General features: G+C 42.2%; 1 protein-coding gene across 2 annotated transcripts in view; it reads right to left on the bottom strand.

The window, feature by feature from the left end:
* Nucleotides 1-16,902, bottom strand: part of LOC136883053 (uncharacterized) — a 62,973-nt gene extending 46,071 nt beyond the window's left edge. For both annotated transcript variants that reach the window (XM_067155195.2, XM_067155196.2), the window contains exon 1: nt 16,844-16,902. The gene's annotated coding sequence lies outside the window, so the exon portion shown is untranslated. The remainder of the gene's footprint in view (nt 1-16,843) is intronic.
* Nucleotides 16,903-24,548: the final 7,646 nt, after the last annotated feature.

The following is a 24,548-nucleotide window of genomic DNA, read 5'->3' as shown; positions in this document are numbered from 1 at the left end:
CTGATCGATGATTTCTTTCAGAGCCTTCATTTTAGGTGGAGATAGCCTATACGGTGGAAAACGGACAGGAATCGAATCCGTGACCTCAATTTTGTATTCAATAAGGTCAGTAACACCAAGAGTATCAGAGAACACCTCGGGAAACGACTGACACAGTTTCCGAATACTATCAGCCTGCTCCTCAGGTAGATGTCTAAGGTCTAACAACATCTCATCCTGGGTAGGCGAAATAGATGAACATGATACAGAATTACACTTTAACAAGGGAATTCTACAATTGGACGCAAATTTGAATGTGCACGACCTACTCTGGAGATCGAGCACAAGACCAGTGTGAGAAATGAAGTCCGCTCCCAATATGATGGGGCAAGACAAACGCTTGGCCACAAACAATTTGATCTTCCATGTAAATTTAAAAACCCGAATTTTGACATGTAAGGAACCTAGAATTTCTAATGGAGATGAATTAGCCGAAACATATTTAACAGGAGATGAGTCATAGTCAGGGAGTTTACAAACAGATTTCAATTTAGAATACCAATCAGCCGAAATAATGGAACAAACACTGCCTGAATCTAAGAGAGCTGTTATAGGCTCGTTATTTAACTCAATCTTAAGAAAAGGAACAGGTGCGGGGGTATCCGCCGCAATCCTAAGACACTCTTTAGGGCATTCAAAAGATGAATTTGAAGGCTGGTCGTTCTCTGCATTTACAACCTGTTTACTAGGGGCTAAGTCTCGGGAAGATGGATTAGTCGGCTCAGCCGACGCCACTAGTCACTTTTTATTATTGGCATAGCTGGAATTTGCACCAGAAGTTGAGCAGGAGGGGGTGCTATTTGAGTTTGGGCAATTCTTGGCGATATGTGAGAAGGCCCCACACTTAAAACAGCCTTGTGATGACCCTGCTCCATTCCTTGTCCCACTTGACTTGTTCAGAGGACACTTATTCCGCAGATGGTCAGGCGACCCGCAAGCATAACATTTACGGGGATTGACTGGTCGGCGAGGTGGAGGCCGAGTGTTACTAAAGGAAGGCGGGGGTTCTTTCGCGACACGCAAAGAATCGGCGTATCTAACTCCTTCCGCTGAGACGGCCAATGCTTCAAGTTCAGAGAAGGTTTGCGGACACGCCGCGAAACACAAATATGACCTGTAGGATGGCGAAATACCTTCTACAATAGCCTGCACAATCTGATCTTCAGGAAAGTGCAGAACAAACACCCTAGTGTAGAATTTGATATCTTGAATGAAATCAGCCAAGTTTTCATCCAAGCGCTGTACACGGTAATAGTACTTCTGAATCAGGGAGGACCTGGCCCTAGCCGGGATGAAGTTAGCTAGCAAATGGGCATGGAAATCCTCAATAGATGATTGCTCGGCAATGGCTCTTACGATTTTATCAGAGAGAATACCAATAGCATACGGATAGATAATTTGCAAAATTTGACATGGCGAAAGAGAAAAAACAAGAGCATGATCCTGAAATTCCACTAGAAATCTTAAAAATGAAATTACATCACTGGTGGTGTTGACGGAAAACTTAGAGATACCTCTAAGCAACATTGCCAATGGATGAGGCAAGCTACTGAACCCAGGTGACATAGTCGTTAAAGGTTTCAATGGCAAAGAAGTTAATTCAGAGCGGATGTTACCCAATGACGCACGGCGTTCAGATTCGTTGTTCGATGGGGCAGAGATAGTTTGAGCAGCAACGGTTATCCTATTGACTTCTCCCTGAGGAGGCTCTTCCTCGTTACCTACATTCACCGTGGCGGGTTGATCAGTTTTGGGAGGAACTTCGCCGGTTAGCAATTGAGTGACCTTATTAGACAATTCAGAAATAGTTTCAAGGAGCGTATTAGCGTCCTTCCTCTGAACGTCATTCACCTTTAGAGACAACAGATCATTAACTCTATTTGCAAAGTGATACAGCCTGCCTTGCACACGCTTAATTTGATTAGGAGACGGATCGTTTTCATCAAAAAAGCTGACTACAGATGCTAGCCCAGTAATATTCTCGACGATCGTGGAAAGAGAGTCATCAATTTCTTTCTCTCCCAAATTGGGGATGGAAATGGGCAAATCAAGGGACTCTCTAAGCTTGTTGGTGTCGATTGCAACCGTGCCTCCAGATTGCACATTTCTGATAGTTAACTCGTATATCAACTCCTCTTTGCGCAAGTAGTTAAGGAGGAGAACATCGCGAGGGCCGGGCATGATGACAGAACAATTTTGGAAAACTCAAAAAATTCCAGCAACTGAGAAAATTGTTAGAGTTCGAATCAAAGCAATGTTTAGCCGTCAAAAGGGGCTAAATTGAGACCCATTCAACCACGCTCTGCTACCACTTGTTACGGAGATATCCGTGGTAGGTAGAGGTGAAAGAAGGTGCGGGTGTGAATGGGTTTCAAGCTACGAAATTAACGTGCAATGTAAATTTAATTTAAAATTTAACTAGGTTATATTGTCTTTTCAAAAACAAGAGATAACAATCATAACAGGTACAGAGTAGCAAAAAAGTAGGCACAATATTACTGGATTCGGGCTCAGTGCCCTTACTTCATAACTCTTGGGCAATCAGCCCCGCCTTACTCCAAAAAAAATTTTTGCCAAGGGGCAGAAAACCCCATTCATGCCCAGGAGCACTGGCTCCAAACATTACACATAAAGCCTGCACGAGGCATACAGAAACAAATTTCAAAGAGCGATCCGCTCTCAAAATTGTAAGCCTATCACAAGGCCACACCAAACTCTACCTTCAAGCTGTCCTCTAAGGACGTATTCACAGTGGTAAAATACCCAACCTACGGAGGTCTATTACATGAAAAGAAGGTTGATTACATGACCTCTAAAATAACAATTTGAGAGGAGGCGATCTTGCACTCCTAATACACTTTGTTTTTAAAACCTAATCTGGCTCTGGGCCGCTAACGCAAGGGCTAATCCCATACTACAGAGGTGACTTAGAGAAGAACACTTTACATTACATAAACGAAGAATAGTTTGAGAAAATAAGTTCACCTCAAAACAAATGTGAGTGGGAGCTCGAGAGGGTTAGCACTCTCTATCCCAATATGTAGCTTTACAAGAAAAAGATGAAAAGAGTAATTACATTTTGGGAAAAGGTTACATGATGGAAATGCTTCGAACCCGCCGCGAGTGTTAAACTGCCGACCTAGCAAGAAAAGAAGTTATTAATAGGCCATTACCTGGTGTTGAACGGCTGAAGAAGAAAGAGGCGCTTCCCGCCTCCTGCTATGTACTTAATACACTGAAAGATGGAACAGAAGTGGCCCGGAGACCCCAAAATCAGCAGTTTATATACTCTCGCGGAAGTTTCTAGGCGTTAGGGGAATGAAAACACCCGCCCACAATGTTTTTATTGGATAGGACCCCGCAACAGATACAAGTTGGGGGAAGATACATCAGATTGGATAGAAATTAATTTAAGAAATTCGGGATTGGCTACATGCAAAACAAGGGGAAAGAGAGGGGTATACAGCCAACTTAAACAATAACAGAAAGAAATTTAGCAAAGAACAAACATTTGAAATAAAAATTTCTTCAACAAAATAGTTCTTTGACTCCGCACTAGGTTGCACTATTGTTGATCTTCAGTAGTGTCCTCTAGAGGAGAAAGTTCACACTTCTTACTTCAAGCTAAACAAAAACACATCAAAAGTGACACAGTTCAAAAACTCAAAATTTTCCACGTGGTGACATCTTCTGAGAAAATAGAGAATTAATAGAATAGATAAAGTTCAACCTTCCTCCAGAAGAGGAGTTTCAACTGGCGCAACTTTTAAATAAACGGTGTAGAGGTGTACCGCCCGGTACAATAATCATCAACTTATTTAATCGAATCTGTAATCAAGAATGTAGTCAAGTATAAGAGCGCGCCAAGAATACTAACTTCGCTAGGTACTTATCAAGGCAAAGAAAATAAATAAATAAATAAATAAATAAATAAATAAATAAATAAATAAATAAATAAATAAATAAATAAATAAATAAATAAATTTGAATTTTACGAAGAATAATTACAGGTAATTTTACATTTTCAGCAATAAAATCATATTTTGAACTATTTCAAGTAATATATCAAATTGGTTTTGGAAATAATTTTTCTATGATTTAAAAGACATTCTTTGAACATTTCATGAAAATGTATATATTAGGTAAAAAATATTTATCTCAATAATGTCCACTTAAAACAATAATCACCAGCTAAGTTTAGCGGAATCATTGACCAGGCATGCGCGTATTAAAATCTGCCTATGTTCTTGATACAGCTTTAAGTCATCTTTGTGGTTTATCACCTGTCAACACTTGTGCCCGACTATGCTTATAACTTATAACGGAGACAACTTCGCAAACAGATTATCGTGACTTTCCGTGTTTACTTTTGCTACAGCGCAATATGTAAACGGACACACATTCATTCTCCCTTGATACAGAAATAACGTGACCTACTCAAAGCAACCATCGGCGAATCTAACGACCGGGAACTGTACGTGCACCCAACCGTTTACTCTTAATAACCGAGAACGCTGAACAGCATTCCTTGAATGATTTTTATGCGAGAGCTTTAACGTCACGTTGGCGACTATGGCACAGGGAAAAGACTAGGAATTCGTCCGTCGGACGGAGACGTTAAGCCGCAAGCCCCATTGGTGTTATTCGACAGGCGGTAGACTAAGGGACGAATCACCCCCTAAAGCGCTGTATACCGTCACTTCATATGAAAACTGGTTAGAGTCGTGTAGCTATGAGCGTGTATTCCGGGGATCGTAGGTTCGAATCCCACTGTTGGCAGACCTGAAGATGGTTTCCAGGCGGGCTGAGTGGCTCAGATGGTTGAAGCGTTGGCCTTCTGACTCCAACTTAGCTGATTCGATCCTCGGTAGATTCACTGGCATGTAAACGAACTCCTGCGGGACTAAATTCCGGCACCTCGGCGTCTCCGAAAACCGCCAACAACGTAGTTAGTGGTACGTAAAAACAACAACATTATTATTAGATGGTTTTTCCGAGTTTTCCCATTTTGATAGAACAACGAAATTTGATACACTCTTTTAGTGTGCAGTTATCTCAAAAGTGGGCTATAATCATGAATATAGCTCTTTATTTATGAATGACAGGCCATAACATGCTTGTCAAAATTAATGAAAATTAGAATACAAATATTTGAACTTTTCCTACACAAAAAAATAAGTTTTACCAAATATGACTGCAGTCTACTTTGCTTCTACATGCTGTGGGTAGTAGCTATGAAAACATAATTGAGGAGTGTCTGACAAAAGGCGCTATTTCCACCCTAAGAAAGTGGCGGAAAAACGCAATACGTACAATAAAAGGCACACTGAACGTACCCATGATCGGGCACGGTACTACTTTTAAGGTCTTCCTGGTCTCGATTGCTCTTGGCATTCGATGGTATTTAACTACTATACTGCATGTGGACGAAATACTAAAAATATAACATTTGAAGCAGTGGCACCGACTTTGGGAGGGGGGAGGACAATGTGTTTTCTGCTCCCCAAAAATTATCTTAGGGGGAAGAGTGCCATTTCCCCCTTCCCCCACCCCAGACGTGGATTATGGTAGTCTTCAGAGGCTGCTAAGGCGTTAAATCTGGAGAAGGTGGTAGATGGTTTTATATCAAGAAATGAGATTAGAAAGCGGACGTTCCTTCACAGAACTACACTGTCCAATGGAAACTATTCAGGCGGTGCATCTAGTGGTAGAGCTTTTCACATTTCGTGTCAATAGAGTTGCCATAAGGTTCAGGATGAAATTCAGGACACCAACATCGACAAGTTCCGAACATAGGCGCCGACTCCACGGGAGCACTTGTCCCCATGCATATAGTGGTACGGGGACGCAACGAGTGTAATTGGGTAACACCATGTGAACTGTCCCATCCATTACCAAAAGACACACTTGTTATAATATGATGTTAATTTTAAACTCTTCTTCTTCTTTATCTGTTTACGCTTCAAGGTCGGTTTTCCCCTCTGACTCAGTGTGGGATCCCACCTCTACTGCCTCAAGGGCAGTGTCCTGGAGCTTCAGACTCTGGGTTAGGGATACGACTGAGGAGGATGACCAGTACTTCGCTCAGGCGGCCTCGCCTGCTATGCTGAACAAGGGCCTTGCGTGGGGATGGGAAGATTGGAAGGGATAGACAAGGAAGAGGGAAGGAAGCGGCCGTGGTCTCTAGTTAGGTACCATACCAGCATTTGCCTGGAGGAGAACTGGGAAACCACGGAAAACCACTTCCACGATGACTGAGATGGGAATCGAACCCACCTCTACTCAGTTGACCTCCGGAGGCTGAGTGGAACCCCTTCCAGCCCTCGTACCACTTTTCAAATTTCGTGGCAGAGCTGGGAATCGAACCCGGGCCTCCGGAGGTGGAAGCTAATCACACTAACCACTACACCAGAGGCGGAATGTTCAATAGAGAAATACTAAGAAATCATACTTTAAGTAAAATACCTACTTTACCGACCACTCCAAAATTATATAATACTCAATGTTATTTCCATAGATTTTTAAATGAATTAATTAATAATATGCTCTGATTTTTAAAATTCAAGATATTTAGGGATTTTTAAAAATTCTGTCAGGACGTCGGGACACATGCTCAAATTCAGGACAATTCCCGCGTTTTCAAGACGTATGACAACCCTATCATGAAATACAGTACGGTGATAAGGTATTTATGACGAAAATGCATTTATGATGCAAGGGTTTTTTTTTTTGCTTGTGATTATGTTTGATAGCTTCGGACGTAAAACATTCCTTCAAAATATTTACTTAATTTATGAATCGATAAGAATGTCTGCATTAATAGTTGTTCCTGATTTCACATGCCTTTGTTCATGTTAATCATGCCACCCCCTCCCCCTCCCGCCAAATAATAGCACGTTTTGAACGGACATTCCTCAATTCATGACACATGAATAGTTGCCGAGTTTACCCTTCCGACATTCCTTGCATTTTTGTCCACCTAGAATATCTGTGCAAATAATGCCGGCAAGAATAGTGATTTTTCACTACTCTACTATGGTCTTCAGAGACAGGTGGACTTAGCCAAAGCAAATACACTAGAGACAATACGCGACACTTAGCGAGATATCGAGGGACAGCTTTTAGAGCTCTCTCTAGCGGATGGACCTGAGAACTACTGATTCTGTCATAAGAGCACGTGTATTTGTGTGTGAAGTTTTTGGTGTTATTTATGCGTTTTCTGTGAGTTGGCATAATTAAATAGTAGCGTGTGTCATTCCGTGATATCTCCTCTCATCATGAGGGGAAAGGTATGTGCTGTGTTTGGCAGCAGTAACTATGAAGTAGAGAAGAATGCGCGGTCTTTCTTTCGTTTACCGCGTGACAAGAAAATGTAAGTAATATTGTGTTTGCATATATATTCTTCCAGTGACAAAGATATTTTTATAGTACATAATCTTCTGACGTGCTCGACCCATATTTTAACTGACTTAAAACATAATACGCATATTTTATTGTATAGTGCAGCAGTTAACCTTCAATACCGATGTGTTGTGGTAAGTGTGATCTATGGGTTTTGAAATCTCACAGAAGTGATTTGGATAAGGTGTGCAAGAAAGAAGGGACGTTACGCTTATATAAGAATTAAGAGGAAAATTGTCCTGCTTTTAAATGTTGATTCAATGCATCATGTGTGTAAGGAATGTGCCGACATTTTTATTGACAAGTGTCTTAATGTGATGATAAAATGTGTTTTAAATGAGAAAAAAGACCAATCTAACCGTAAAAGTTCAGGCAGGAATGCTAAAGCAAAAAAGTAATGCATAAATGGAAGATCAAGCCATTTCACAGCATGTCTAATTTCAGTCTTTAAATAATAACCTTTTAAATAATTCTTCATTCATTTATCCAGAATTGCTTTAGCAACTTCGAAGTTAATATCTCAATAACACTTCCTTTCTAGACGTAATTTATTTATCCATTTTCGTATATGCATTTCCATTGATATTTGAATTTAGCGCAACTTTTCAGGTCAAGTCACTAGGAGCGCCACCGTCGAATTGTCTCCCATTTTAACAAGGCTAAATCCGTAAGTGTCGCGTATTGTCTCTACTGTATTTGGCGAAGCCTGCTTTGTTCAGTGATGTCGCAAAAGGACGGATACGGAAACGGAAAGCATCGTCACGTCCCGGAGAAGATGTGTGAACCGATCTGCCTGGAAAGCGGACGATCTTTCGACTGGTTATGTTGCTATGACAAGGACCGAGTGATGAAGGCTGTCTGTCACACGTTCTTGGCCTCTCCCGAGTATGAAAAACCCATTAGCACCCAGCTGTACAAATAGCAGCCAAATTGTGCATGCACTGACAAGCCTGGATCGTCCCTTTGGACTGTCAAGAGTGCCAGATTTTTACTCTGCGATGAGATATTTAATATACAGCAAATCTATTATTAAGAGATTTCTCGCGTTTTAAACAACCTCCAGGACGAATAATGGGAGAGGAAAGCAGGCGCGCTGACTTCGGGTAATTATTGTGGGGGCATGATTAACATGAACACAGGCATGTGAAATGAGGAACAACTATTAATACAAACATTCCTATGTTGTTATTGTTTGAGTCATCAGTCCATAGACTGGTTTGATGAAGCCCTCCATGCCACCCTATCCCGTGCTAACCTTTTCATTTCTACGTAACTATTGCATCCTACATCTGCTCTAATCTGCTTGTCATATTCATACCTTGGTCTACCCCTACCGTTCTTACCGCCTACACTTCCTTCAAAAACCAACTGAACAAGTGCTATCATTCTATCTCTTCTTCTCGTCAAATTTAGCCAAATCGATCTCCTCTCACCAATTCGATTCAGTATCTCTTCATTCGTGATTCAATCTATCCATCTCACATTCAGCACTCTTCTGTAACACCAGATTTCAAAAGCTTCTATTCTCTTTCTTTCTGAGATAGTTATTGTCCATGTTTCTCTTCCATACAATGTCACGCTCCAGATGAAAGTCTTCAGAAACATCTTTCTAATTCCTATATCAATGTTTGAAGTGAGCAAATTTCTTTTCTTAAGAAAGCTCTTCCTTGCTTGTGCTAGTCTGCATTTTATGCCCTCCTTACTTCTGCCATCGTTAGTTATTTTACTACCCAAGTAACAATATTCATCTACTACCTTTAAGACTTCATTTCCTAATCTAATATTTCCTGCATCACCTGCCTTCGTTCGACTGCACTCCATTACTTCTGTTTTTGGACTTATTTATTTTCATCTTGTACTCCTTACCCAAGACTTGGTCCATACCATTCAGCAGCTTCTCGAATTCTTCTGCAGTCTCAGATAAAATAATAATATCATCGGCAAATCTCAAGGTTTTGATTTCCTCTCCTTGGATTGTGATTCCCTTTCCAAATTCATCTTTGATTTCCTTTACTGCCTGTTCTATGTAAACATTGAAAAGGAGGGGGGACAAACTACAGCCTTGCCTCACTCCTTTCTGAACTATACACTAACAATATTCACAAATAATCAGAGAAATACAGAACAGTAATAGAGCATGTTTCTCAAATACATTTTTGAACGAGTCTTGTATACGGAGTTTTCAAAAATATTCACAAGTAAAAAAAAAAAACTTGCTATATGTCATATTACTGTATATTGTATGCATTTTATTATACGAAATGTGAACATCTCTACCACGATATGTACCGCCTGAAGAGTCTCCATGGGGAGAATGGAGGAATGCCCACTTTCTAATCTCATTTATTGTTATAAAACCATCTACAATCTTCTTCAAATTTAACGCCTTAGCAACCTCCGACCGGGCGAGTTGGCCGTGCGGTTAGAGGCGCGCGGCTGTGAGCTTGCATCCGAGAGATAGTGGGTTCGGAATTCCACTGTCGGCAGCCCTGAAGATGGTTTTCCGTGGTTTCCCATTTTCACACGGCTACGGCCGCTTCCTTCCAACTCCTAGGCCTTTCCTATCCCATCATCGCCGTAAGACCTGTCTGTGTCGGTGCGACGTAAAGCCAATAACAAAAAACTCCACGTTTTAGATGGGGGGGGGGGGGAGGGACAAAATAGCACTCAGCCCCTAAGATCATTTTGGGAGAGGGGTGCAGAAAGCGCCTTGCCCCCTGTCCCCCACCCCAAAGTTGGCGCCACTAAAGGAAAGAGTTTGAGTGGGAAGGAAGCGACCGTGACCTTAGTTAATGTATAACACCATCATTTACCACAGAAAACCATCTTCAGGGCTGCCGACAGTGGGGTTCGAACCCACGGTAGCTACGTGACCCAAACCGCGCACCCACTTGATCGGTATATGTTTACCTTCGACTGTCCCGACATGCGTTGATCACGTGTTTGAACTTCATTCTCCATTCAGTTTCGTTTCGAAACGGTTACCGTCATCATCATCATCATCTGTTTACCCTCCAGGTTCGGTTTTTCCCTCGGACTTAGCGAGGGATCCCACCTCTACCGCCTCAAGGGCAGTGTCCTGGAGCTTCAGACTCTTGGTCGGGGGATACAACTGGGGAGTATGACCAGTACCTCGCCCAGGCGGCCTCACCTGCTATGCTGAACAGGGGCCTTGTGGAGGGATGGGAAGAGTGGAAGGGATAGGCAAGGAAGAGGGAAGGAAGCGGCCGTGGCCTTAAGTTAGGTACCATCCCGGCATTCGCCTGGAGGAGAAGTGGGAAACCACGGAAAACCACTTCCAGGATGGCTGAGGTGGGAATCGAACCCACCTCTACTCAGTTGACCTCCCGAGGCTGAGTGGACCCCGTTCCAGCCCTCGTACCACTTTTCAAATTTCGTGGCAGAGCCGGGAATCGAACCCGGGCCTCCGGGGGTGGCAGCTAATCACGCTAACCACTACACCACAGAGGCGGACAACGGTTACCGTACTAGGCCTATATAAAGTTATTGTTTGTATACTTCTAGTTTTTTGCCCCATATTTACTTTTTTTCTCAGATTAGTTTGGCTAATAAAAAATTGAAGGTAGGTTCACTTCAGTTTTTTGTCTGTTTATTATAACATTACGGGAAAATAGCTTCAAATTTCTCAAAACTTAGTATACTGTGGGCTTGCATCCGGGAGATAGTAGGTTCGAATCCCACTATCGGCAGCCCTGAAGATGGTTTTCCGTGGTTTCCCATTTTCACACCAGGCAAATGCTGGGGCTGTACCTTAATTAAGGCCACAGCCGCTTCCTTCCAACTCCTAGGCCTTTCCTATCCCATCGTCGCCATAAGACCTATCTGTGTCGGTGCGACGTAAAGCCCCTAACAAAAAAAAAAAAAAACCTTAGTATATGAGTTATGTACTAGATCGTATACAGAGTGTATCCGTGATGATGATGTAACAAAAGTTCAGGGATGATGTATTTTGGGTATTCAGCCCGAAGGCTGGTTTGGTCCTCTACAGCTCCACCAACAGCTGTCATAGATAGCCTAGGTGTCACTGAAGAGGCATACTAGGGAAATGAGGAGTGAGTTAGTTTCCCGTTGCTTTCCTCGCCCGGCCAGAAGTTGCCATTACATATCAGTCTGCCAAGCTCACTGAAATGCATGCACCAACCGACCCTATAAGCGATATTTTCACACCATTCATAACAGGGACTGGCTGCATAAGAAACGGTATTACTAGAATCGCTCATACTTCGGTCACTTTCATATTGTCAAAGCCAAGGATGAGACTGAGACAGATCAATGAAAGTAAACAATTTATTCCAGCCCATACCAAAAGACATAGTGCACTGTAAACACTAGGTCCTGCCAGCAAAGGCGTCAGGGATGATGGAGAACGGCAAATGGATTAGTTTGAGACAAGGAACCATATTCCACAAACGAGTCTAAAGTTAAGCAAAATTATACTCATTTAAGTCCGTTTACAGAGCCTTCGTGGCTCAGGCGGCAGCGCGCCGGCCTCCCACCACTGGATTCCAGGGTTCAAATCCCGGTCACTCCAAGTGAGCGGAGGCGGAAAAGCTTTTTGTCCGGGTACTCTGGTTTTTCCTGTCATAGTTCATTCCAGCAACACTCTCCAATATCATTTCATTTCATCTGTCATTCATTTATCATTGCCCCAGAGGAGTGCGACAGGCTTCGGCAGCAGGCACAGTTCCTATCCTCGCCGCTAGATGGCACTTCATTCATTCCATTCCTGACTCGGTCGAATGACTGGAAACAGGCTGTGGATTTTCATTTTTCATAAGTCCGTTGTCTGACTCGTTGGCTAAATCGTCAGAGTACTGGCCTTCGGTTCAGAGGGTCCCGGGTTCGATTCCCGGCCGGGTCGGGGATTTTAACCTTGATTGGTTAATTCCAATGACCTGGGGGCTGTGTGTTTGTGCTGCCCCAACATCCCTTCAACTCACACACCACACATAACACTATCCTCCACCACAATAACACGCAGATGCCGCCCACCCTCATCGGAGGGTCTGCCTTAGAAGGGCTGCACTCGGCTAGAAATAGCCACACCGAGCGAGTTGGCCGCGCGATTAGAGGTGCGCGGCTGTGAGCTTGCATCCGGGAGATAGTGGGTTCGAACCCCACTGTCGGCAGCCCCGAAGATGGTTTTCCGTGGTTTTCCGTTTTTACACCACGCAAATGCTGGGGCTGTACCTTAATTAAGGCCACGGCCGCTTCCTTCCAAATCCCAGGCCTTTCCTCTCCCATCTTCACCGTAAGACCTATAAAGTCACCAGCAAAAAAAAAAAAAAAAAGAAGCCACACGAAAATATTATTATTATTATATTATTATTATTATTATTATTATTATTATTATTATTATTATTATTATTATTATTATTATTATTATTATTATTACTGATCAATAGAAGATAATGACCATGCGGCTTTACAGATTATAAAACAATCACCACTGCCACAATTCCTTACGATGACGACTGATGCGGAGTTAGTTCAAAATGCTTCTAAAGTAAAATGTATCAGATATAGCATTTTTTTTTAAAGTTAGTGATAATGTAATAGTCGCTAAGTTCTCGGTTTTTTGGTGATGGCATTGTAAACATGAAAGATCAGAAATAATATTTTACACAACGTGTATTATGTAGATCATTTTGGTACAGCTGATATAAAACGAGGCATTTTCCATTTCCTGTTTTGGCGCCCCTTAATATTGCTATGACTGTATCCGTGATGATATTACAAACTTTCGGAGACGATGCTGGACAACAAATGGATCAATTTGAGACAAGGAACCGTAGTTCGGAAACGTTCGAGTCACTTAAATGATTGCAAAGAAATTGGAAATTTATTGAACATCTCCCTTGGTAAGTTATTCCAATCCCTAACTCCCCTTCCTATAAACGAATATTTGCCCCAATTTTGTCCTCTTGAATTCCAGCTTTATTTTCATATTGTGATCTTTCTTACTTTTAAAGACGCCATTCAAACTTATTCGTGTACTAATGTCATTCCACGCCATCTCTCCACTGACAGCTCGGAACATACCGTTTAGTCGAGCAGCTCCTCTCCTTTCTCCCAAGTCTTCCCAGCCCAAAATTTGCAACATGTTTGTAACGCTACTCTTTTGTCGGAACTCGCCCAGAACAAATCGGGCTGCTTTTCTTTGGATTTTTTTCCGTTCTTGAATCAAGTAATACTGGCGAGGGTCCCATACACTGGAACCATACTCTAGTTGGGGTATTATCAGAGACTTATACGCCCTCCCCTTTACATCCTACTAAAACCCCTAAATACCCTCATAACCATGTGCAGAGATCTGTACCCTTTTTTAACAATCATATTTATGTGATTACCCAAATGAAGATCTTTCCTTATATTAACACCTAGATACTTACATTGATCCCCATATGGAAGTTAGAGTGGGCCTATCATTCCTGTAAAAACATCTACACCTCCAAGTACCTCTCCAAGAATCTAAAGCTGAAGCACTAGAACTCAGTACTCTACGCCTCTGAGTGCCTCTTGATGAATCGAAAGGGCCCACTCAGGAAACGAGAACTTAAAGAGCGGAAGATCTTGAGAAGTATACAAGGACCCATAAGAGAGGAGGGGACCTTTCCTATTTGTCAAACTCACAACCTGACTTTTAACCACGTTTATCATCATACCATTGCCTACTTTCCATCTCACAACATTATCGAGGTCATTTTGCAGTTGCTCACAATCTTGTAACTTATGTATTATTCTGAACAGAATAACATCATCTGCAAAAAGCCTTATCTCTGATTCCACTCCTTTACTCATATCATTGATATATATAAGAAACCATAAAGGTCCAATAATACTAAACCAAACCAAACCAAACCCCATGGCACTACAGCCCTTGAAGGGCCTTGGCCTACCAAACGACCGCTGCTCAGCCCGAAGGACTGCAGATTGCGAGGTGTCGTGTGGTCAGCACGACGAATCCTCTCGGCCGTTATTCTTGGTTTTCGAGACCGGGGCCGCTATCTCACCGTCAGATAGCTCCTCAATTCTAATCACGTAGGCTGAGTGGACCTCGAACCAGCCCACAGGTCCAGGTAAAAATCCCTGATGTGGCCGGGAATCGAACCTGGGGCCTCCGGGTGAGAGGCAGGCACGCTACCCCTACACCACGGGGCCGGCTCCAATAATACTGCCTTGAGGAATTCCCTTCTCAGTTATTACAGGGACAGATAAAGCTTCGCCTATTCTAATTCTCTGAGTTATATTTTCTAGAAACTTAGCCACCCATTCAGGTACTATTTTTTTCTAGTCCAATTGCACTCATTTTTGCCAGTAGTCTCCCATGATCTATCCTATCAAATGCCTTAGATAGGTTAATCGCGATACAGTCCATTTGACGTTCTGAATCCAGGATATCTGCTATATCTTGCTGGAATCCTACAAGTTGAGCTTCAGTTGAATAACATTTCCTAAACCCAAACCACCTTCTATTAAACCAGTTATTAATTTCGCAAACATGTCTAATATAATCAGAAAGAATGCTTTCCCAAAGCTTACGTGCAATGCATGTCAGGGTATGTCAGGCTATGGGAGGTACTGGTATAACATTTCTTATCAATAGATTGTAGTCCGCCTCTGTGGTGTAGTGGTTAGCGTGATTAGCTGCCACCCCCAGAGGCCCGGGTTCGATTCCCGGCTCTGCCACGATATTTGAAAAGTGGTACGAGGGCTGGAACGGGGTCCACTCAGCCTCGGGAGGTCAACTGAGTAGAGGTGGGTTCGATTCCCACCTCAGCCATCCTGGAAGTGGTTTTCCATGGTTTCCCACTTCTCCTCCAGGCGAATGCCGGGATGGTACCTAACTTAAGGCCACGGCCGCTTCCTACCCTCTTCCTTGCCTATCCCTTCCAATCTTCCCATCCCTCCACAAGGCCCCTGTTCAACATAGCAGGTGAGGCCGCCTGGGCGAGGTACTGGTCATACTCCCCAGTTGTATCCCCCGACCAAGCGTCTGAAGCTCCAGGACACTGCCGTTGAGGCGGTAGAGGTGGGATCCCTCGCTAAGTCCGAGGGAAAAACCGAACCTGGAGGGTAAACAGATGATGATGATGATCAATAGATTGTGGGCCAAAAGCCTGAAATCAGTTCCAAATCTCTCCGCAGTGCCCATTTGGAGTGAGGGCATATGACATTGTTGATGGTGAATTGTCTGTCGGATTGGGATGTACAGCTTTGAGCAGACCCCTTGGTGTTGTTATTCGACAACAGTAGGCTACGTACCGACACCGGGTTTCGCCCTCTCCCTACGTCATTATCATCATCTCACATCCAGACACGCAGGTCGCCTTTGGGTGTCAAATAGAAAGACCTGCACCAGGCGATCCGAAGAAGTCGTCGGACACTCCCGGCACTGAAAGCTTTACAATAAATAAATAAATAAATAAATAAATAAATAAATAAATAAATAAATAAATAAATAAATCCTGATATTATCGCGCCAGTGTCCGACTCCTTGGCTGAATGATCAGCGTTGAGGGCTTTGGTTCAGAGGGTCCTGGGTTCGATTCCCGGCCGGGTCGGGTATTCTAATCGCGTCTGATTAATTCTTCTGGCTCGAGGACGGGGTATTTGTGTTTGTCCTAACACTCTCCTCTTTATGTTCAGACAACACACTACACTACCACCCACCCCAGAAATACGTGCCGCTAATAGAGATAACATCCATCCATCCATCCATCCATACATACATCCATACATACATACATACATACAGGGTCGGCGTCAGGAAGGGCATCCGGCCAGAAAACAGGGCCGAATCCGCATGTGCTACACAGTTTGCACCCGCGACTCCGCAGGTGTGGGGAAAAAGCTGTACAAGAAGGAGAATAAGAAGAAGAATAATATCACGCCAGAATAAAACTAAGTGTGACGATCTACAACGTTCGAATTCCCTAAAATTTATCAACAATAACGTTACACTGAGTGACTATTGTTTTCAATTTAGGTGTATTTTGACTCTTCTGCTGCCACTCATCTCCGTTTTATGGCATTACTGCTGTAGTCACAAAACCTTTCCCATCAATGATAGGTATACAATAACTAAAATATCCCGACAAAGTATGTTGTTAATACTACAAAACCCGTGCTATTCCAAACTTAAAATATATTTAAATACTTCACGTACACACATGTGCTTAGTGATGGGAAACAAAAATACGAAATGAGGAGTCACACCCCTTCAACCCATTATCATACGTCCATATTCCATTCAGGTTTCTTCGACGTCTGCTGGAGAATCTTCCGTTCGTACAGGGACACACTCAATCGTAATGGGGAGCGAAAAAACACCTACGTATTTCGTTAGTTCTTACCTGCCTTGCACCCGTAAAACACTCACTTGTTTATCCACGGAAGAATTTCAGAACGACGCGAACATCCTCCAGAGGTTGACTGAGGTACTGCTGGAACTAGTCCAACTGATCTGCCCCTATTTATACTCCCGTGACCTCACAAGAAGCACTCCTGCAAACTAGCTTAAATTAGACACGAACAGAGAACTGTTTTTATGTTGCTCTTTCTTACTTAACCGACTTGTGAAGATCAGAAACGGTCTCTAGAAGGCAGAGGACGAAATCAAAGCAAACGAACAAGAACCACAAGAAAGATGAATGAAGGTCAATAGTAATTATTGATTTCAATTTGATCGAATAACTCTTGCAATCGAAGTAACACATATTATGACAAAGCAGTAACATAAAACCTTACAACGTAATTAGTAATTAGCTAATTACAAATAGCAAGTAAACGCAGTTCAATTGTCTTTTGCCCTGAGGCTCAGACCTTCGCTGGGTTTCGGAGGACTGTCTCTGTATATCCAGAAAGTGTTTAATCTGGTCTCTTGGCACTCACGCAATGTCCCTACTCAGAATAATAATTACGAACTCTCAGAACGATAGCTAAAACAAAGATTCCGTTCCGAGCCGGTAGATTTGATATGCTGATAGTTGCTGGCTACTGTGTTACGGAACCTGTAGTTTATGAGTTCAGGTCAGGGGTCGCTCCAGACTGGGAGAAGAGTGGTGGGCATAGAGTGAGAATAGGGCGGAATCAACGCCCTCTAGGGCTCTGGCAGGAAAGAAAATTGCGAGGCCTTTATGACATTTCGTTATGTTCAGTAGTAATAATAGGCTGATAAAATAATATATTATTATTATTATTATTATTATTATTATTATTATTATTATTATTATTATTATTATTATTATTATTATTATTATTATTATTATTATTATTATTATTATTATTATTATTACATCGTTATGCCCCACTCAGGAGCACTGTTGAACTTGCTTAGCTGATGTGTCATAAGTCATGGCAACTATTTTTTTCTCGCGACCAGGAGACAACACGGAAAATCTAAGATATGCATTTGGAAACGTACGGTATGTACTTGCGTATGATGCCACTAGATGGTGTATGTAAACAACAGTGTGGGCTAAGCATGCCCCCAAGTTCAGTGTGTGAGTGAGAGCGTCATAAAATGGAAGTCAACAAGCAGGAGCAACGATCTACATTAAAATAGCAGTTCTCCGCGGCAGCAATGCACGCCAATGTCATGCAGAGCTGCGGGAAGCATTAGGTGTGCATGTCATGCCCTATAGAACAGTGGCGAGGTGGTTATGGTAATCCTGGCATACGATGTTCAAGGTGTTCTTGTGTATCATCCAGTGCGTGAGGGGCACACTGTCAAAGCAGTTTATTACAATTCGTTTTTGTTGTACCAACTGCGCCGTGCATTGCGAACCAAACGTCCAGATCTTTTGGACAACGCCATAATCCTACTCGATAACGCGACAGCTCACACAGCAGCCATCGTTCAGCGTCGCTTACAACGGTGGGGTTGGGAGGTTCTTCCACACCCCCCTTATTCGCCTAATCTGAGCCTATGTGACTATGATCTTATCCCCGAAGTCAAGAAGCCATTACGTGGACAACGGTTTGCTAACAAAGAGGACATCGTAACAGCATTTCGGAGAGAGGTGTCACACGTTAGCGATACGCATGCAGCGAATGGTATTCATCGTCTGCCCCACCGCTGGCAATGCACAGTGGAAACCTTGGGTGATTATTTCGAAGGTCTGTAACCAGTGGAGACCTGTCCTTTGTACGTAGTCTTGTGTATTTGCTGTCTATACCACAATAAAACAATGTTTTCCTACGAGAATCTCCTGAAGCCAGAATTTGTGTTCAGGCACTATGCATAAGCACATGCCCTATATTTCCAAATGCATATCTTAGAGACAAACAAAAGTGGCATGACTTATGACTCGACCCTCGTATTATTATTATTATTATTATTATTATTATTATTATTATTATTATTATTATTATTATTATTATTATTATTATAGTATTCATTTACGGCCATTTGAGACTACGTTAAGCAACAATCACACGTAGCTGGAAGCCTTCTTTGCAGCCCAAAATCTTTGTTTTCTTTCTCTGGCAGCCTGTCTTCTTTCTTTTGCCCATCCCCTATTCATTTTCCGTTCGTCATGGAAGCCTCTGAAGCTGTCGTTCACTGATCTATACTTTGTTCAGTTTCGTATGTCTTCCGATTTAATCCAGACTGCTCAAGATCCTTCCTTACCTCCTGAACCATTTGTCGGAAACTTTAGATCTACTGTTAAGTGTTTCAAAAATCTGTTTTGTCAGCCTTTTCTCGTCCATTCTAAACAGATGTCCATAAAATTTGAGTTTTCTTTTCTTCATTGTTTCAATCAATCATTTTCTTGGTAGGCTATATTTCTCCCCTTCCTCATGACCTATACAGGCCATCCACGATGTTTGGACCCATTATCTTGCGAAGGATCCTCTTCTCAAATTTCTCGGCTTCTCTTAATCCCGACATTCCTGTCATTCGGAGGCATATAATAATATAATAATAATAATAATAATAATAATAATAATAATAATAATAATAATAATAATAATAATAATAATGTATATATGTTTAGTCCTCAGCCCGAAGGCTGGTTGGTTCCTCAACTGTTCCGCCATCAGCTGTCATAGATGGCCTAGGCATCACTGAAGAGGCGTACTAGGGAAATGAGGAGTGAGGTAGTTTCCCGTTGCTTTCCTCACCGAGCCAGAAGCTGCTATTACACATCAGTCTGCCAAGCCCATTGAAATGCATGCACCAACTGCCCCTATGAGCAATATTTTCACACCATTCATAGTAGGGACTGGCTGCAGAAGGAATGGCATTACTAGCATCACTCATACCTCAGTCACTTTCATTTTGTCAAAGCCAAGGATAAAGCTGAGACAGATCAATGAAAGTAACAAAATTGCTCTAGCCCATACCAGAAGACATAGTGTACTGTAAACACTAGGTCCCGCCAGCAAAGGCACAATAATAATAATAATAATAATAATAATAATAATAATAATAATAATAATAATAATAATAATAATAATTTCTTCACTCCAGGAAGCCGGTTGCGACTGTATACGAGCCTCTTTCAGTTTGTCCTGTCCATCCACAGATATTGTTCATATTATGCGAAGCCAGTTTAGGCTATATCTCTAATTTCAAGGTCCTTGAAAATTGGCTTCTCCCAAATATCACGAGGACCTTCTTCCTAGGAACACTGCTGTCAAAGTATGCTCGAGGAGTCCTGTAGGGATCCATTGTTTTCATGTGACCATACCGTAGCAATCTCTTCAGTTCTAGAGCCTCCAGCAAGCTTCTTTCCAATCCAAGGTGCTGTCGGATATCCACATGCCTTGTTTTATCCATTTTTTTAAAGACAAGAACGGAGGAACTTCATTTCTGTTGCCTGAAGACGACTCTTTGTTTATTCAGTAAGTGTAGCTGCTTCCAGACCATACCTTAATACACTGTAGGTGTTGTTGTTGGGTATTCAGCCCGAAGGCTGATTTGATCCTCCACAGCTCCGCTACCAGCTGTCATAAATAGCCTAGGTGTCACTGAAGAGGCATACTAGGGAAATGAAAAGTGAGGTAGTTTCCCGTTGTTTTCCTCGCCCGGCCAGAAGTTGCTATTACATATCAGTCTGCCAAGCCCACTGAAATGCATGCAACAACCGACCCTATGAGCAACATTTTCACACCATTCATAACAGGGACTGGCTGCATAAGGAATGGTATTACCAGCATCGCTCATATCTCGGTCACTTTCATATTGTCAAAGCCAAGGATGAGACTGAGACAGGTCAATGAAAGTAGATATATATATTCTAACCCATACCAGAAACACTACACCTCGACAGCAAAGGCATATACTGTAGGTACCAGATATATTTTGTACAAGCTAATCTTGGAAACAAACAGATAATAATAATAATAATAATAATAATAATAATAATAATAATAATAATAATAATAATAATATACTCACTTATTCTGAAGTCCCAAGTAATTCAATTGGTGGGTGTGAAGGTGATATTCAAAATTCTACATTTTTGTGAGGTAAAATAATGTATTAGATCCTCCAAGTTTCGTATTACGACTGGTAGGCTGTTCAACTATCATCCACCGGGCGAGTAGGCCGTGCGGTTAGGGACGCGCCGCTGTGAACTTGCATCCGGGAGATAGTGGGTTCGAATTCTACTGTCGGCAGCCCTGAAAATGGTTTTCCGTGGTTTCCCATTTTCACACCACGCTAATGCTGGGGCTGTACCTTAATTAAGGCCACGGCCGCTTCCTTCCCACTCCTAGTACTTTCCTATCCCATCGTCGCCATAAGACCTGTCTGTGTCGGTGCGACATAAAGCCACTAGCAACTATCACCCACAGATCACACGAGAATATGTATTCATTATTGCGACGTTACATCTACAAAAGGTGTTCCGAAATTGTTCTTTTAACATGGTCATTTTTTGCATTAGATTTTACACTGATCGCTATAGAAATTTAGAAGTGCCGGTGAACTTTCCAAGATTCGAATTGCCTTATATCGGCGTTGATGCACAGGAACTCTTGCATTTAACAATTTTTAAAATGGTTCGGGTCAGAAACTCTTGATTGTCAACGTAGGATGCACGAAATCACGTTAATGACAGTTCCGTAAAAGCGTGCGACTCGTAACTCAGCTCCGAAATGAAACGGTGTTTAACGCCAGTTGTTCCTTCTTCTTCTTCTTCTTCTTCTTCTTCTTCTTCTTCATGGGGCCTGTAAATATTAGTTCCTAATTAGCGTCGACCTCTAAGAACTTTTGCTACCATGTTTTTCCTTCATTCCCACCTAGATATAGGCCTACCTGCTCACTTCACAAAGCTGCAGGTTGTTCTTATTAGGTCTTCTTGGATTTTTTCTCTCTCTTCACCTCGTAGTCCTCGAGTGGAGAGTCTGATTCTACCCAGCGCCTCACATTCGAAAAGTATGTGTTCAGCTGATTCCTCTGCTTCATTGCATTTCCTACATATGTTGTCTCTTATTACTCCAATTCTATGTAGGTGTTTTTTCAAATGGCAGTGTCCTGTCAACAGTCCTACTACTCATCTTATATTTTCTCTGCTGAGTTTCAACAGTTCTTTAGTATGCTTCTTGTTTGGTCCTTTTATCAGTTCCTTTGCAAGCCTGCATCCTGGAGTATTTTTACAGTTTTCCGTTTGTTTCTTTTGTATCCATTTTCCTATGTAGTGTCGGACTTGTCCATAGAAAATCCCGCATACAGGTTCTGGCCCTACAAAATGTGTTCCTGCTCCTTTCCTGGCCAGTTTATCTGCCTTTTCATTTCCTTCTATACCTGCATGGCCTGGTACCCATATTATTTTGACAATGTTGTACTTTGAGAGCTTTAGGAGAAGTGAGTGGCAATACCAGACAATTCTGGATATTATCCGGACTGCCTCTAGTGCCTTAATGGGCGCTTGGCTGTCCGTAAAAATGAAAATGTTCTTATTCCTATGTAGTTCATTTTCAGATTTTCTACAAGACATATTGTGATAGCTATCAGTTTTTCCTTAACTGGAGTTTGAAAACGGCGATCGAAAAAACTAAATTAAGCTCTCTAACGTTATTCTAGTTATTTCCTCATAACAATTTCACAAAACACTTTGAGCCCGCCTGGTGGCTATGGTCGTTAAAGTGTCAAGTCTATATGGTCTGACACCATCAGAACGTTGGCCGGCGGGGTAGGTGAGGTGATAGTATACAATTTATAATCACTAGATTGCATGCCAAAAGCCTGAGTTCAATTCCAAACTTCTCCGCAGTGTTCATATGCAGTGATGACGCTGTTGATGGTGATTCGTCCGTCGGATGGCGACGTAAAGCCTTGAGCAGACCCCTTGGTGTTATTCGGTAGGCGTAGACTACTATTATCGGGTTTCACCCTCTCCCTTCCTACTGTCATATATCACATCATTCATTTCAATCCAAACTCCTTTGATGAGGTTGACGTCAGGAAGGCCATCCGCCGTAAAAACTCGCTACGAAGATTCATCTCACTTTATACCCAACCCCGCAGAGAAACGGGACAAGGGTCGGACACACAATACATACATTTTCATAAAACACTTTGCATTAAATTGTATTAAGCTTATGTAATATTTTGATTGGCTCATGTCGTCACCAAAATTTTGTTCGTTTATCTCTCTTGTTTTTAATTGAGCCGGGCTATGTCGTAGGTTTAGTGTAAAATACTTACGGCATGATAGGTATTGTCGAAATAAAATAGGCTACCCCGTCGGTATGGGTTTGATATTTTAGCCCAGTGGTTTAGTTGGACCGGAACGGGCCGGAACGCCGTTCCGGAAAATATTTTGCCCCTTTAGAATGACGTAACATTTTTACATTCAGTAAGAACATCTGATAATCTATACATAGCGCTGAAACGTCATGGGTGTACAATGAGATCCATGCCGAAAAGAGAAATAGGCTGCTGGTTGCAAGATCAAGCGGACTTATTTTCATAAGCAGCGTTGGACCTCTGTGCATATATTTAACCCACAACCATATGTCAAGTCTGGCTACGAAAGGGGAAACGTTCAGCTGATGAAACAACTTGTCGGAAACATAAGGCCGCTGATTTTGGCACCTAATACTAGACCATTTGGAAATTTCTGAATTAATAAGGTGAGTTCCTGTAAATATTTTGTTCCAACTACATCACTGTTTTAGCCTATTTCTTAAGTCTCCGTGTCTCAGGAGGCAGCGCGTCGGCCTCTCGCCGCTGCCGCTGGGTTCGGTGGTTCATATCCCGGTAACTCTATGTAATATTTAATTTCGCACAATGTGCATAAGTAGAGGACATACTCTTAAGCACTTTCACAGAATTTTGTCAGAGATATTTCTTTGCGCTTACATTCATTACGTGATATCTGTCACATAGGTTATCACAAAGTTTGCATACGCATAGTTCATCCGGTTGGTGGTAGATGTCCCTCGTGCAGATACGATGGTGAAAACCATGACGAGCAAAACGCGTCATGACGTGTCTCAATCAACGAGGTCTCAATGCATAACTGGCTTTTATCCATTATCTGTTGTCCATGGCATCTGTAGCGTAAAATTCAGGAAATATTTATTCTCTTTTTCCTTGCAGTTCTCGGAGTAGACTGGCATGCTTCTGTTGATGGCTGGCATAGGTCGTATCTCAAAGCCTCGATGTAGAAGGATTCTCTGGCGAGAACATATGCCAGACATGAGGGTGTATACTTTGAAATACACAAGGCTTTTTTCAGAAATCTTGCTTTTAATTTTTCGATTTCTTTGAGGTTCTTCTTTCTTAGTTCGTCCCAGATGAATGTTAAACCGTATGTCAATATTGGACAAAGCGGAGGCGGGACAGGTTTTCCTCCAGGTACTCCGGTTTTCCCTGTCATCTTTCATTCCAGCAACACTCTCCAATATCATTTCATTTCATCTGTCATTCATTAATCATTGCCCCAGAGGAGTGCGACAGGCTTCGGCAGCCGGCACAATTTTTATCCTCGCCGCTAGATGGGGGCTTCATTTATTCCATCCCTGGCCCGGTCACTGACTGGAATACAGGTTGTAGGTTTTCATTTTCATTTTAACCTATTTCTTAATTCTAAACACATTTACACATCTTTTGGACCATGCCCCAATCA

Source organism: Anabrus simplex, chromosome 11 (assembly GCF_040414725.1).
Source record: "Anabrus simplex isolate iqAnaSimp1 chromosome 11, ASM4041472v1, whole genome shotgun sequence".
NCBI classification, from domain to species: Eukaryota; Metazoa; Arthropoda; class Insecta; order Orthoptera; family Tettigoniidae; genus Anabrus; species Anabrus simplex.
The sequence above is the reverse complement of the archived record's forward strand: the minus strand, read 5'-3'. Positions and strand labels throughout refer to the sequence as shown.